The sequence below is a fragment of the Falco punctatus genome (genome assembly GCF_963210335.1).
Source record: "Falco punctatus genome assembly, chromosome: 4".
In the NCBI taxonomy this organism is placed as follows: Eukaryota; Metazoa; Chordata; class Aves; order Falconiformes; family Falconidae; genus Falco; species Falco punctatus.
Genome location: NC_137583.1, coordinates 104678261 through 104693546, shown reverse-complemented (window position 1 = coordinate 104693546; position 15286 = coordinate 104678261). Strand labels below are relative to the sequence as shown.

Here is a 15286-nt window from a genome sequence, read left to right as displayed (position 1 = left end):
GTCCCAATCTAGATTAAAGGTCGGAATTTAAACAGCCCTAATCTAGATGCATGGAAAAGGTAATCAGTAAACACTGACCCTTTAACCGTTTAGGGCAAACTGTATTATTAAGCCATGTTTCCACTTAATCTTATTTGTAACTAAGTCTCAAAAAAATAGATCTCCATTTCAGTAAACTGAAATTGATTACCTTGGTGATGACAGTGAAAGCATTTTTGCTACCTGCAACTGAAATACCGAAAATCTGAATACCTTTGGAGAGCACCAAAATCTTCAGTAAAAAACCTCAATTTTTATATTCAATTACCTGTCAAGTATCCCAAGAGTAATAGCAATCTATCTCTTGCTATAGGATGCAGAAAATGTAGATCTGTATAAAACTACACAAAACTGAATATGTATGATTATTACTATATATAAAACGAAGTGGCTTTCAGATCCCTGTAAATTTTTATACAAATACTGAAATTCCTTGTAGAAATGCAGATTTAACGTTACCCTACTGATGTATAATTTGAATGTCGCACAATCACAAGAAATCTGTCATAACGCCCCGCACAATACAGAACAGTCAAATGGTTTATTCTTCCTGTCAAACAATTAACTGCCGCTTGTTTTTATCACTGAAAGTGAGTGTATAAACATTTTCCTAACTTGCAATAAAATGACTTGGAATTCAAATTTACACTGGCGCTGAAAATTCATAGCTAACACAGATAAGCTAAAACATTCCTCTCCTGTAGAATATACAAGTAATTGAGGGGAAAAATTAAAAATCACACATCAAAGCACAGGACAGTCATTGCAATGCTTGCACTGGATTTATTTTAAACCATGTTCACCTTGCATGAAGCAGTACCATTTCAAATGAAAACATCAGGAAATCTCTGAGCTCCAAGGATAAAATCTGGCATCAAAGAATTAAAAACAAAAGGGCTATTTTAGTTTCAGATATGCTCTTCAGGAACCCAGCTTGCTCTGTGTTTTTGTTACCAGCTGCTGACACCCTCCATGGGAAACATGGTTATTTTAGACTTCTATGGCAGCAAACAGCTCTGGTGATTCCCTCTGAAGTCCTGGCCCCGCACTGGGATGGCCCCTCCTACTTCCAAAAGGGAAAGCTGGAATACTGCGTACAGCCATCATCGCTGACTCATCATCATCATCTTTCCAGATGTGGCAGAGGTAGCCTCCTCTCCACGCAGCAACCCGACCTGCCTGCAAACGTCATGGGATGCCACAAGAGGAGGAAGACTCTGGTACCAATTAATCCCTGACCTGCCTCACCAGGGACGAGTGCCCCAGCCGCCCTGTGTACCTGGCAGAGGAATATCACACAGGGATGCTCCCCTCAGGGGAAAGATCGGGAGCACAATACACCTTGGTTTCAGTCTGACCAGCCATTTGTACGGGAGACAAATCCTAGCCACAAGCTAGCAGAAACATTGCCTAAGCCTAAAAACACTCTGGTCACGGTTCCACCACAAAGCGTAATCACCCTGCCATAGGACATAATCACCTTGTAACAAAGGGACTTAATAGCAGTTATTATATGGAAACAAGCATTTTTTATTTTTTTTAAAGATTACAGGTAAATATTAAAATCAACTTGAATCCAAACATGAACAAAACACTGGGGTTTTCTTCCTTTGCTCCGACAAAATTATATGTAAGTGACCACCACTATCAAGGAGAACACCTCTTACACAGTTATGAGCACACTCTTGGCAGTATCTACCCAGTTCTAATCAGCAGACAGTTTAAAAAACAAAACACACAAAAAAACCCCACCCAAAAGACAACATACTAAAAAACAAATTAAAAAACCAACCTCAGAAACAACAGGAAGCAGTATCATCTCAATGAAAGTCATGATTAAAGCTTCTAACGCAACTATGAACCTTCCCAGTTATTTCCAGCACTGAGTAACATCCTGAATTGAGCTGCACTGACCTTCACTTTCAGTTCCCTGCTGCAATGCTGTTTTCTAGCAAAGAAGCAATCTGCAAATCGGAAGTATAACACATACTCAACGCAGACTTCAAACAAAGGACCACTGTCACAATGTGGAGCCTAGCACAAATAATCTCATTACTGCAATCATGAATGATCTGACTCATGAAGCACCTGCAGCAATGTTTCAGGCTACCATCACTTACACACAAAGCACACCGGGCTATTTCACCCAGCAAATAGAGGTTTAGCAATGCTACCTGGTTTTATAAGGAGAAAGCCTTGAGACAGTACAGCCAAAGTTAAGAGGAAATTAATTTTTCTATCACTATGTGGTTTATTTTTCCATTCTTTGGGAAAGAAGGAGACACACCTACTCCTCCCTAGCGCATCATGCTTTTCACATTAAGATAAAACACTTCAAATAATTCAGGATACAAACGATGCAACCTTACTCACCCCTAAGTATTCAATCCTCATCTAGCACTGACCTGAGGAACCCAAGCTGGGTGGCCAGCACACCTGGGTCACCCCCATCTGCCCCAGCACACAGGTACCAAGCAGCACACCTGCCTTCACGGTCCTCGGGACATCATGGGCACCGCACCACCTGCCTTTCTGAGAAGGCACCAGTGTAGTGACACAGGGAGAGTGAGGCTGCACTGAGCTGGCACGGCTGCTGAGCCAAAATACCTCACAGTCCCTTAAAACAACCCTGCTTAAATAAATGCCAGCAACACAGCGCTGCACAGGTACGAAGCTGGACAAACCCTGCTGAGGATAACGTCAGTTTTGATGGTTCTACCAGATTTAAAGGGAAAACTGTCATGGTCAAGCCACTAAGGATTAATACTAGAAAACAAGCATCCAGTTACAGAAAATATTCACAGAAGGGGAAAAAAAAGGCCAAGGGAGTCAAACCGCATCCTTCATAAACAAGAAACCAACTCAATTTAACTGCAGAACTCAGCAGCACCGTAACTTACCAAACCTTTGCCAGCCCTGGACAGCCTGGGCAGGCAGGAGTCCAGAAACTGAAAAAATGAATATTAAAAAAAAAAATAAATCTGAAACTTAAGAGAATACACAAGTGTTTCTTAATAAGGTAAACAAAGTTTCTTTATGAGCATATTCCCAAGCTGAACACACATTTTAACTTGAAATAGAGGGAGTGTTTTGTAAAAGCAGTATGTTGATGTGAAGCTGCTTTTATGTAACTCAATTACTGGAGAAACATGTTGTATCATGTTTTTTAAAATATCATAGAGATAAAAGTATCATTATTGAAATATTTGCATATTTTGTAGTACAAAGAAATAATGTATGCTAACAAACTATTTGTTGTCACATTAGCTTCAAACAAATAAGGAAATAAGGGTTGATTTATTTCCGTGTGTTTTGGGCTGTAGGATGGTAAAATTGCACTGACTGTAGCTTCAAAAAAAGGTCTTGTAAAAGTAATGGAAAGAATCCTACCAATTTCATAATTCAGGACAAATAAGTGGTACTTTTACAAAGTGGTAACTTCATGAAAATAATCACTAATTTACTTTATTTATACATAGTATTTGAAGGACTGACTTCTAAACCACAATTTTTAAATCTGCTCTTTAAAGAAGCGTTGATACGTTGAGGGTTGCATACCATACCCTTCAGAAACAACAAACCGACTGTATCTGTTGTACTGCAAAACTCAGCAGCACCTCTGCCGCAGGACCCCGGTCACCCAGCCTAGTGTCCTGCTGCTGCAGCCAGCCACATCTCCTGGGGGTTTTCAGTTTGATTTTTGACCCCAATGTTATCACTGGGACCCTTTCCAGAATCTGACAGTTCTAATTGTTCTCTCCCAACCTCCATGCTTAATCAACTGCAGATCAGTTTGCACAACCCCCACGGCAATGTTGGCCACTGTCAGCTAAAACAGTTTTCTCCCCTCCCCTGTGCCTCACTGCAGCAGGCAAGGTGGGGAAAGGCAGGAGGAGGAAGGGGACAATAAACTTCAGCATGCACATACACACATATGTCTACACACACATGTGTATCTGTGTATATAAGTATGTATTTATGTGTATACAGTACACCTATAATCAGTGGGATGTATATATAATTTGAAATGAGAGGTGGAGTCCTGAATCCACAGAATCATCAGCTGCTTTAGCTAATAACTCCAAGTTTTGCTCCCATTTACATTTTGGAACAATGCAGCATATACTGAAGCTCACTGGCAAACCAAAACCAACCGCTGTGGTTCGATCCAGCACGTTGGTCACATCCAAAAGAAGTCTCAGGAAAATTCTCTCAGAAAACCCCAGTTCCCAGGAGGGGCATCAGGAAGGTGCGTTCACACCACTGCAGGGCTTAGTGCTAGAGAGCAAATGAAACGATACATTGAAAAGCATCATATACCCTTAATGGTATGCACTAGTAGGATCACATTGAGAGTACTTCAGGGACTTGATACATCGATTTTATAATAGTTTCAGCTTTTTTCAGAGATGGCAAGTAGATTAAAAGAGTACTGATTTCAAGCAGTATAGCTAAGGCCCTACAACTCCACATGTCGATAGCCCTCAGAGTAAGAACATCCTTCTGTAGTTAAAACCAATCTACTGTAAACAGTATTAAAATCAGATTAAACCAAAAGAAGACATTCTCAACGCAGTATGAGACTGTCAGCATATCCCTTCATAATTGCACAGGTATTTTGGAATGGCAAAGACCAACTACAGATGAATAAAAGAACAATCCTCAACTACATATTGGTATTTATTTTCTCATTCCCTCCTAATAACAAACTATTCTCCCATAATTGCCATGGAAATACAGCATCCTAGACTTCATCTTAGAAATAATAGGGATGTTTCTGTGAAATAATAATCCTTGTGGAAGTATTAGCAGGTTATTGTTCCATTTATGTGTAACTTGAAACTTTTGTAGTTTTAGGACTTGTAGAAGTTTTAGACTATTCCTTTATGTTGTGCTACTAAGAAAAAATTTCCACAGTAGAGGCATAACCCCCAAATAAAGTTGTTGACAAAGTCTTAAGTACCAAAAAGCAGCAAGAAGCCCTAAATCTAAATTTAAAAAAATAATTAAAAAATAATCAGGTTGTGATGAGATTTCTTAACCCAAGTCATTAGCTGTGTTAACATTTGCAGCATATTACGGGTATTAAGCAGAACACATTTTTATTTGAGTGTAAAAGTTTGGGACTTGCCTCATATGACCTTCCTGGCGTACTGCCAAGGCTCAGCTCTTGTTGACATTTAATCTGAACATAATCCCTGAAATCCCTGTGCCATTGCAGGGTTGCATGGGAATGATTTCCCGACAACATACACAGAACCGTGCTGTAAAATTTATTTCCAGCTCATGGCTGTTCCCCTTCCTTTCCAGCTGTTGCAAATTATTTACTTGAATAAAAATAAACAATCTATACCCTTTATTTGTTATGGAACCATATAGTACCTAGAAGAGAAAACAAGTCTGACACTTGTTATTTCAGTAGTTTTTCTACTGACGGCTACCATATTTTTAAGGGAGCAAACTCCAGAAAGTATTTAAAATTCAGCAGCTAATGATAAGCCTGGGTAAGGAGCTGCAGCGGCTCAAACAACCCCATTGACTCTAAACAGCAGCAAGACCACATGTGCTGCAGCAGAGGGACAAGGGTTCCAGCTGAGGGTACTTGCACTTGACTGTGGTCTTCTGAATGAGCAACTGCCTTTACAAAAAAAGCAGACATTAAAGAGGATTTTTTCATATTCAAAGATGCCTCTGATCTCTGAAGCCAGCTGCCTTTTTGTCACGAACACTGTGAAAAATCAGTGTCCAAGACTTCCACATCTGTGATTTTTGGCACTTGTGCAAGGGTAGGGACTGAACAACTGATGTCTGAACAACACTAATGAAACTGAGGCAACACAGCAATCTGTCCTGCAGGAAAGCATGGAAAAGCCCACAAATAACTGCAACAAGGTAAGCGTGGATCTCTCATTGTTTTCTGTGTGCTCAGGATTTCACAAGTCTTTTCCCCCTGTGTTCAAGAAGGAGCTAGGTAGGCAAAGCAGCACTTTCTTTAATCTTGCTACTGCAGGCCCTAAAAGCAGTAAACCATACAGCAGGATGAGCTCCAGTATAGGATGGAGATACCTACCCATTGACCTGCATACTTAGTTTAGCAACAATTTAACTGTCATTACAGTCCGCATGAAGTAGCACTGGTCTAGCCTGAAGCAGAGACTGGCTCTTCCTGAGACATGTCATTTCCTTGAGCGATCTCAACACTTTATATAGGAAAGGGAAAATAAGTAAATAAAATGAACAGGAAAGATTAATTATTCCCTGAAAAAGATGAACTCAATTTAAGAAAGTGTATAAGGATGACAAAGCAATTTTGACTTTTTTAAACTTCTAATTTGTAGCAGAAAGCTTGCTCTGTTCGGCAGACACTTCTCCCTGTGCATTAACCCCTTCCCACAAAGACACTTCCTACAGAGCTGACCAAGCTACCGAGACCATAATTCCGTGGGAAAAGAGAAAGTGCTCTGAAGCATTCATAAAGGCTTATTTTATTACCTCCAAGTTACTTCTAATGCTAATCTCTTCATATATGTAAACACGTATCCTATTTCAAAGGTAGTCTTTGGGTTGGGGTGCAGAGAACCTTTCAGTTCTTTTCCTTCTGCTCTTTAAGAAAGCTAAACTCCAAGGAGACACAGGAGCTACTCCTCCAGTCCTGTTCCCTATAACAGAGTGGCTTGATCCAACCAACACCCACCTAACTCAATGGGGAGCTGTCAGCGTTTGGTTTAGGCCATGTAAGAGAGAGAAATTGAGAAACCTGTTTTTACCTGGCCTTCAGCCAGGTACAGTGCCACCACTAATGAATGGCTGCTACAATGAGACCTTTTGAGAGTCCTATGTGAGATAAGTATTGATGAACACAATGCAAACCCCGTCCTGATCTCAGAGGGGAAAAATCATTGCAGCTTTATCATAAATATTTGTAGGTGTTCTAGTGCCAGCCTACTGCCAAAGGAATTCACTGATAGGGAAGGGCAAGGTCTGTTTGCAATGCAGTCCTCCCCAGGGAGATGCATTTCAAGGCTCCCAGCCAAAGCCTCCAAAACGCCTCCAGGGTAGCAGTTGGGCTGGAGCTGCCCCATCACGCCCTTCCACTGCAGCCAAATTTGCCTATTTTTGCAGCTGGCACCACCAAAGGCTACAAAATCTTGTAGTCAGCACAATCCCTTCCAGATTGATTTTTCGGTCTCTTCAGCTAATAAATAGTGAGAGCAGCACACAGACTGGCAATAACCGTAAACATAGTTTACATAGGAGGCTCTGCACCTCTCTCAGCCTTTTGTTTTTCACAACAATTTCTGCGCGACTGTTACCATCATGGCCCTGACTAGCCTCAAAATAAAACTGCTCACTAAACCAGCTTGTAACAACATCATTCCACCTCACACTGACACAACAAAATCCTTTTTGCCCAGTGTTTCTGATCCCCACGATAACAGCGCTGTACAGAGAGCGTAATGATGAAGAAAAGCTATACTGATTAGTCCAATAACTCAGTGGTGGTTTCTTCCTTTCCTGCTCCAGAGGCACCAAGAACCAGCTCAGGAGATTAAATCTTGATGCTAAATAGATGTTCACTGGTGCAGCCAATCCTGTAATTTTCAAGACAAAACCCCCCAAGTCTATGCAGTCCACAGCTACTAGTGATGTACATTCTACTAGTCCACCATGTGCTACCTAAATGAAAAGAACACTTTCAACAGTGGGTGAGTGAGGAAGACTATGGTTTTAATAACATCTCCATTTGCAACTAAAATCTCAGTCAATAGAAAAAGTCAGAAAGGGAGCAACCAAGGATTATAAAGAGCATTGCATATATAGGTGTATCTTACACAACCAATTTTTTGGAACAACACAATCAGCCAAAGCACCAGCAGTGCTCAGGATTTCAATGATCCCTTTCAACAGAGAACTGCAGAGGGCTTTACAAACCAGAAGCCCCACAGAGGCAAGTAAACACTACCTACTTTCACATGAAGCATTACAAACAAAGCCTGAAGGGTGAACTATAGGCGTGAAGTTCAAAAAAAATCCATGCGTACAAGCAAATGTATGATCTGTATGTGCAATTACCATGGCCCTGTGTGATAAGTAAATATATACATACCAGAACAGTAATTATTTCTCTAACTTGCTGTTGCGGGCCTGTGACAACGCTGGCTTTGTGAACTTCCAAATAAGCTGCACGGTCGAAGACCACTCACTCTCCAGAAAGTTCACTCAAGCTCACAGGTTTTGGTTTTGTTGTATTGCCAGCTTGATGTAAAACTTCAGTTGTGCCCCTAACCTGACTCTTACTCAAAGAGAAAAGATCTTAGCGCTATGGAAGTGGTGCTGTAGCCTGAGCAGATGGTCCATGGGGAGGAGGGGGAGGTGGCTTGATATTGCTGTGGATAACGGCACTAGTGATGCAGTTAGGAAGCAAAAGCTTGTATTTCAGCATCCTTCTCAAATGCTAAGCCCGAGAGACTGTTCTAGTGTATAAGATGCATTGATATCCAGAGGCTTGGGGCGAAATGGCACAGCCAGCTCAAACTTGCGCCTCTATGCTCTCTTCCCCTGCAGAACACTGTTACCTTTTCAGTAATGCCTGCTGAGAACAGTCCCTCTCCCACGTCATCCTGCCACAGGTGTCATCTGGGAATGTGCTAGTTGGCACGGGCCAAAACCATGTCATGGAATGTGCTAGAAATTAAACAATACGGACAATCATAAGATACAAGTCGTGGCCCTGAGTAATTTACCAATGCAGACAAAGCAATGCTGATGCAAAGCAGAAGAGGAGTCTTTCAAGCCCATCCCTGCAGTTAAAATACAAACATCAGAAACAGGGCGGTACAGCAGGACCAAAGACTCAGACTCCAAAGCTTAGTCCCACAGCCACAACGCGATCATGTTAGCACCACAAGAAAGCAGGAAACTTCTAAACACAAAGTCAAACGCTTCTCTGAAAATAAAGAGGCCAGAAGATGAGTGCTACAATAGGTATCAGGGCGCTGGCAAAGGCAAAGTGTGAAATGGATGCTTTCCAGCATTCAGTTTAGGAAGACAAACATTGTTTCACAAATTCACTGTAGCCCTGCTTATTTTCCAAGCTCCTTAACTCATGCCAAAGGGCTTGGACTTTCTGAACATCCTGTTCTGTTTCCTCCACCGTTAGTCTGAGTCCTCAGTGCTGAATGTCTTTATTTCAGAGCCCCATTTTCTATCATTTTATTCCAAACTCCTTACTCTGTAGGCTTTGTATTTTACCTCTGGGTAAGAGTGAAGACAAGCAGATTAATGAGAATTCTGAACAGCACATTAAGTTACACCTATTTTAAGAGCCTTCCACAGTAAGCATCCCAAGGCACTGTATAAAAATAAAACTACAGAAATTGCATTTAAAACTAACAAAAAGCTTGCAGACACTGGCGTGCCTTGAAGCATAAATACAAAAATCGATGATTAAATGATTCCACGATTCCCCAAAGTCTCAAAGCCACATGAACACAGACCATTTTACCTGTCATTGACTGGATGCATTAGCAATCTGCTTGGATGTAAAGCTGAGGCATCTCCAGGACAGCCTACCAGCAGGAGAAATACCCCCCCTAACAAGGGCAGGAAAACAGCTTTAACCTACGAGCAGCAGCTGGCCATTTCAGGGATTTCCTAACTAATGGCAATGCCTCCTGCACCTCTCAAAGGCAGCTGCACAACACATTTCTGCTCCTTTCTTTGCCTCTCCACAGCTGCAAGAAGCTCAAGGTACAAGTGGTCTCACGAGAGTGACCACAGTAGCAAAGGCTTCAGCAGAGGCAGCAACATCTCTTGTCCTAACGACGTTCAGCTCCCAGATCTTGGGACTCCACCAATACCACAAGAAACAGAAGCAAAAAACCTTGGCACGGCTGACGTGCGTGCTGAGCCTGGGGCTTGTCCACCTGTACAGATGTGCCTCCTGGCTTGGCATGAGAGGAAACCGCTGCTGCTGCTGAAGGGCCGGGGAGCCTGTTTCTGCTGTTGATGTGGACATAAAACCAGTCTTGCTTCTCTTTGCCACAAGACTCCTCATCTTGCTTCCTTCCCATGGCAGCATCTCAGGCTGAGACCGAAGCATGTAGTCAGACATACAAGGAACCAACTGTGACCTTCTATGCCTTAAAGAAATGGATTTCTACACTGTCCCGTCACATTGCCCAAGCAGCCACGGGGCACAGCAGATGCTCCCATGGTAACCTTTGACCTCGATGATACCTTCGAAGCACCCCAGTAAAGAAGCTGGGTGACCCTGCACTTGGTCTCAAGCCCGTCAGGAGCTGCTGCTGGCTGTCAGTATCCACGTCATGATACCGTGCAGCAGGCACACTCCAACCCATGCCTTCCATACAACCCTTCTCTAGAAATCCTCCAGCGTGTATCCTCGTTCCCAGCTACTGGACTGACCACGCTGCTGTCTGGTGAGTACCACTCCTGTAGGAAGCTCCCATGTAACTACTTCATCTTGCCCTGCCACTTTGAGGCAGAGATGGTTAAAGCAGTGTATAGATAACCAGCTCGTCCTTCCCAAGACTTATTTCCCTTTCTTGAGGCAGTTCAGGAGAAAAAAGCCCAACCAAGTCATGATGCATCTGCAGCCTCTTCAAGCAAGTAGTGTTGGAAGATCAGCTTTGGCCTGCAAACCTCACCAAACAGTAGCGTGGCTCACACTAGGTTCAACCCTACTTTAAAATTATGTATTTATTAACACACAGAGAAGAGAAAAAGAATTTAACAGCACAAACGGTAAGTGGACACTATACTGCAGTTTCAACAGTGAAGTCTGGCTAAGGTCCAAGGGCCGTAAAAACTTAAATTTGTTCATGTTATTTTGTGTGCAGCTGAGGTGATCACCAGCATGTGCCCATTCTAGATTTTGTGGAATTAAAAAAAAATATAAATCTACAAACGTTATGCTTACCAACATAGTGACATTTGTGAAGAGTACTGACTTTAGTAAGTTAGCTAAGACCAGAGCTACAAACTTATGAGGGGGACACAGAATAACATCGATGTAAGAAGAACCGGAGGTCCTGAACGACACTGGAATCACATTTTGAAACCAACTCAAGAATATGTATGTGAAATCAACGGAACAGACAAAGCTGATGCTTCAGCAAAGAAAGCCTGGACAGACATGACTTCAGGCTCATGCTGCTTGAAGTAAGGAACTTTCCTCACCATCCAGCTTAGAAATCACTTGGATTCCAGAGTGGCCTTCTAATCGCCAACAGGAAAGCAGCAAAACTATTTTAAGTAAGCATTGCTAAAAATAAAATGGGAGACGCAATGAAAGGCAAAAAGAAAGTGGTCAGTGATGAATACAGTAGAGATTTCACTATTTATATTTTTAAGACTATTTATATTTGAAGGTTTTCCCTTTGAGACATTGACAGGCAGGCTTCCACGCTCATCAGTCTGGTATTCGTTCAACTACACAGCATTTATAGAAACATGTAAAGGCCAACAGAAACAAAAAAAGACATTAAAATTAATTTCTGTCACAATTTGGAGGTGTTATTATCACCTCGCATTCAAGTTCAGCCACACAAACCTGAAACACTTCCCAACATTACACTTTATACACATTTTGCATCCTCTCCACGAAATCCTGCTCCAGCAACACAGCACACCATGAAAAAAACTAATGCAAGAGTTTGACATGGTCTGAAACAACATACGTGGTCTGGAGATAGGCTCTTTCAGATGAACTTGCTGTGTGGGCTTGATAACCCGAAGAGCTGAACACTTGATGTCATTCAGCACACCAGTTGTCCCATGATAACTGTCAAACTGTACCTGGGAATAGTTCAGGTGAGTTCCCGTAAATATAAACTAAAACTAGGACAGGGACAGTTAACAGTAGAGACAATTGATTTCCAGGGCCTGGGAATGCTTCCAAACACCATTTAATTTACTAGTACAGCCCATTGCATGAAGTCCTCTTAATGCCTGCATGACCCTGAGTTTGTCATGACTCTTTGTAGTCTTCATTAGCTTGTCATTCTCTCACCTTCCTTCTCTGAGATCAAAATAATTCCACTGGTATAATTCCACAAGCCACAGCTTTTAGGAGACTTTTCTCTGGCTTGACATATAAATCCTTGTTTTGTTCTAACAGAGATGCTGAGATCTTTATCTCAAGTTTCTTCTTCAGGACCATTTTCAGCTTCATGTTTGTATGGTGTTTCGTTGCTCCTGGAAGACAAAACACCACTCTTTCTCCTGCTAGCTAAGCTCTGCTGATGGATGTGTCTTTCTACCTAAAGAAAAGGAGTCTTCAGACACACACATATGCATCTTCCTCATATCACTAGGAATCCCAGATCTTGATGATTTTTTTTTCCTGTTTCCCCTGCTGTTGTCCGACTATCTGCTGGTTTCTCTCCCCAGTTCTTTAATGACATCCTTGTTCCTCCTCAGCCTTAAGTCTCCAGTTATCTCCAGCTTACCCTCCTTTTTTTCTGGTGCCACTCTTCTCTGGTGTCATCTGTTTTCCCTTTTTCTTTTGAGCTCTCCGTCACAACAAATCAGTCTTTCACTTCTTTTCTCCACTACCTATTAGTGCCAGCCTCTATGCTGTGATTAGAACCACATGCATCTGTGGTCAGCTTCCTCAAAGACCTCTCCCTTCCAACTACTATTTTTATATACAGCTGTGCATTCGGATCACCTCAACTGCTTCTTCTCTTCTCCCTCACGTCTTTAGCTCCCAGCCTTGAGCTGCATCTAAACTACCTGGATATTATTTCTCCTGACTTCTGTCAGGTGACATTTCTATGTAAAAATAGATCCTATCGGGTAACATTGAAGAAAGCAAATCTTCTGTTCCTGCATCCAGTCTCAGAGTCTTCTCTGCTATCCTTCATTCAGCGCTCTATCATTGCACATCCTTCCCTGTCTCTGCCTTCAAGGAAAAATAAACAGCCCAGACAAACCCCATCCAGGCTCCAAATTTTCATTACACGCTGGCCTCCTCCAGCCACTGACTTTCAAAATTTTTGGCCACATCGGAAAGGCAGTTATCTGCCCAGCCTGAACTAAACTCCCTTAGGTGAAAGGTTTCAGCTATGACCAAAAGCAGAAAACCTCCTTCATATCCTTCAGCTATAAGAAGTTTAACCTACTGAAAACTGCAAACAGGTCCTGCAAACACCAGAGAAAGGAAAAAAAGAAAGAGTTATTACAATGTAGGGCAGGAATTCTTGTACATGAAGCTTTACTACAACTTAAAGAAAAATGGATGAACAGATGAGTGATCTTCATTTTCTGGTAAGAGGCTAAGTACTAAGAGATAACTCCTCACGCTTGTGAAAAGAAAAATAAATACATGAACTTCAGATACAAAAGAGAATTATTATAGTTTTCTGCAAAATTAGAAATTATTACTGAAGCATGTGGCTGAAAAGAAAATACAGTTAAAGGATTTAACAAGGATACCTTTTTCCAAATTGAAGTACAGACTCCAACCCCTGATTATTCCCATCAAAGTGTGAAACCATACTAAGGAGTTAGATCATACAACCTAAACCGCACCTTATTGAGTTCTTCCCATGAATCAACACAGATTTTATAGCACAAATAATAAGGACAGATCTTCAAAAGACATGTGGATGTGTAGGAACAGAGTACAAAGCAGAGTGTCATCTGAACTCTTTTATTATATAATAAAAATAGCACTTTGTTTGAGAATTGGAAGTTTATCAGTTTCACTTTCAGTACAAGGCTTCCCTGCATATCCGCACATGCAAGAAAGGACAAGCAATGAACTGCAGGAAAGCCTTGTACCCTTAGTGCCTTCTTTTATCTCCAGAACTTAAAATCCAGCAATGTTACTAAACAAGTAAGGCACAGAGACACAAACAGAAAGGATATGTCAATCATTTTCATGTAAACAAGCAGCCAGGCATCAAATGTAATTGTGAATAACCAGGAGGACTTTCAAAGATGCAAATGGACAGTAAATGTCAAGTTCAGAAGATATTCAAGGTTAACCAAAGTGATCTAATTGCTTCTGTAAATGTATAGTTCCTGAAAACTATGAAGACACCTTCACTGTTGCTAAAGATTTTGGAATGTGTATCCACTATAAACACTATACTAATTATAATTACATTATTTTTCTCTCATAATTTCCATGGTGATTTTCCTAAAATGAAGCAGGCCAAGAATACCTCTCACCAGGTATTTCCTCTGCTAGGTGACAAGCATGCTGTTGTACCTAGCCTACTGACCTCGGCAGACCTCTGCCAAAAGCACATTTAGGACATGTGAAAATTAGTTTGAAGGCTGTATTTTTTTCTCGGAATCATCATCAAACAACCATGAAGTCTGAAATTGCTAGGCATTTCTTGCCAGAAAATGCCTCTGAGATTCCAACTGTGTATCATCACCAGGCAGGTCAGCAGTACAGCAGGTGTCACACTTCACCTGACTGTGCCAGCATAACCTGAACTAGTTGCAGAAACTACTAACACCTTTCTGGCAGATCTCACTTATCTGTGGCCTCCATTAGAAAGCACAATACAGAGATCGATCCACAGACTCTGGCAAAAAAAACCCAGCAATCTTTTAGCTGGCTTTAAATTAGGGTCATTTTTTCCCTTAACAATGCAAATGTGCAGTCCCTGCCTCTGACCAGCATTGCCACGAATATTTTTTTAGAAAGATATATTAGAGTAAAACAAAAAAGATGTATCAGAGTAAAAGCCTGCAACATTAATTCCATACTTGATACAAAATTTATGGAGATAAAATGATGTGGAAGCCTTTCACAGTTCCTTCTAAAACTCAGAAATCTTCCTCTGAATTCCCAGTGTTGCTTTGACATGCTTTTTAGACCAATTCCTTGCCAGAGGTGCTGTGTAATTGTTTATGTCTCATCTAACCTGAAGTGGAAGTTGAAACTCAACAAGTAAATATGCAAATATCTGCCAGTGATTTGTACTTGCAAAATATAATCCAAATGTTTATTGCAATTCTGTTTAAGAAGTTCCCAGCAGACACATTTCTAGCAACACATTAAATGCCAATAGGATCTGGTTTCCTGAGAGCCAATCGTGAAGGACTAGGAAACCCATGTAAAGAAATTTCTGAACAAGATTCCAAAGATAAATCCTTTTGTTATGAAAAATACTCTTAAGGGAGAAATGTGACCGACTGGTTCACAATTCAACTATTTGCCACACATTTACATCAAGGCAAAGCATTTTTCCCACCAGTGGGA

General features: G+C 41.4%; 1 protein-coding gene across 8 annotated transcripts in view; it reads right to left on the bottom strand.

The window, feature by feature from the left end:
• THRB (thyroid hormone receptor beta) overlaps positions 1-15286 on the bottom strand; it is a 181541-nt gene that overhangs the window by 103807 nt on the left and 62448 nt on the right. For 3 of the 8 annotated variants that reach the window (XM_080385061.1, XM_080385049.1, XM_080385059.1), the window contains exon 3: positions 8616-8724. The exons of the other annotated variants lie outside the window; for them this stretch is intronic. The gene's annotated coding sequence lies outside the window, so the exon portion shown is untranslated. The remainder of the gene's footprint in view (positions 1-8615; positions 8725-15286) is intronic. 8 annotated transcript variants of the gene reach the window in all.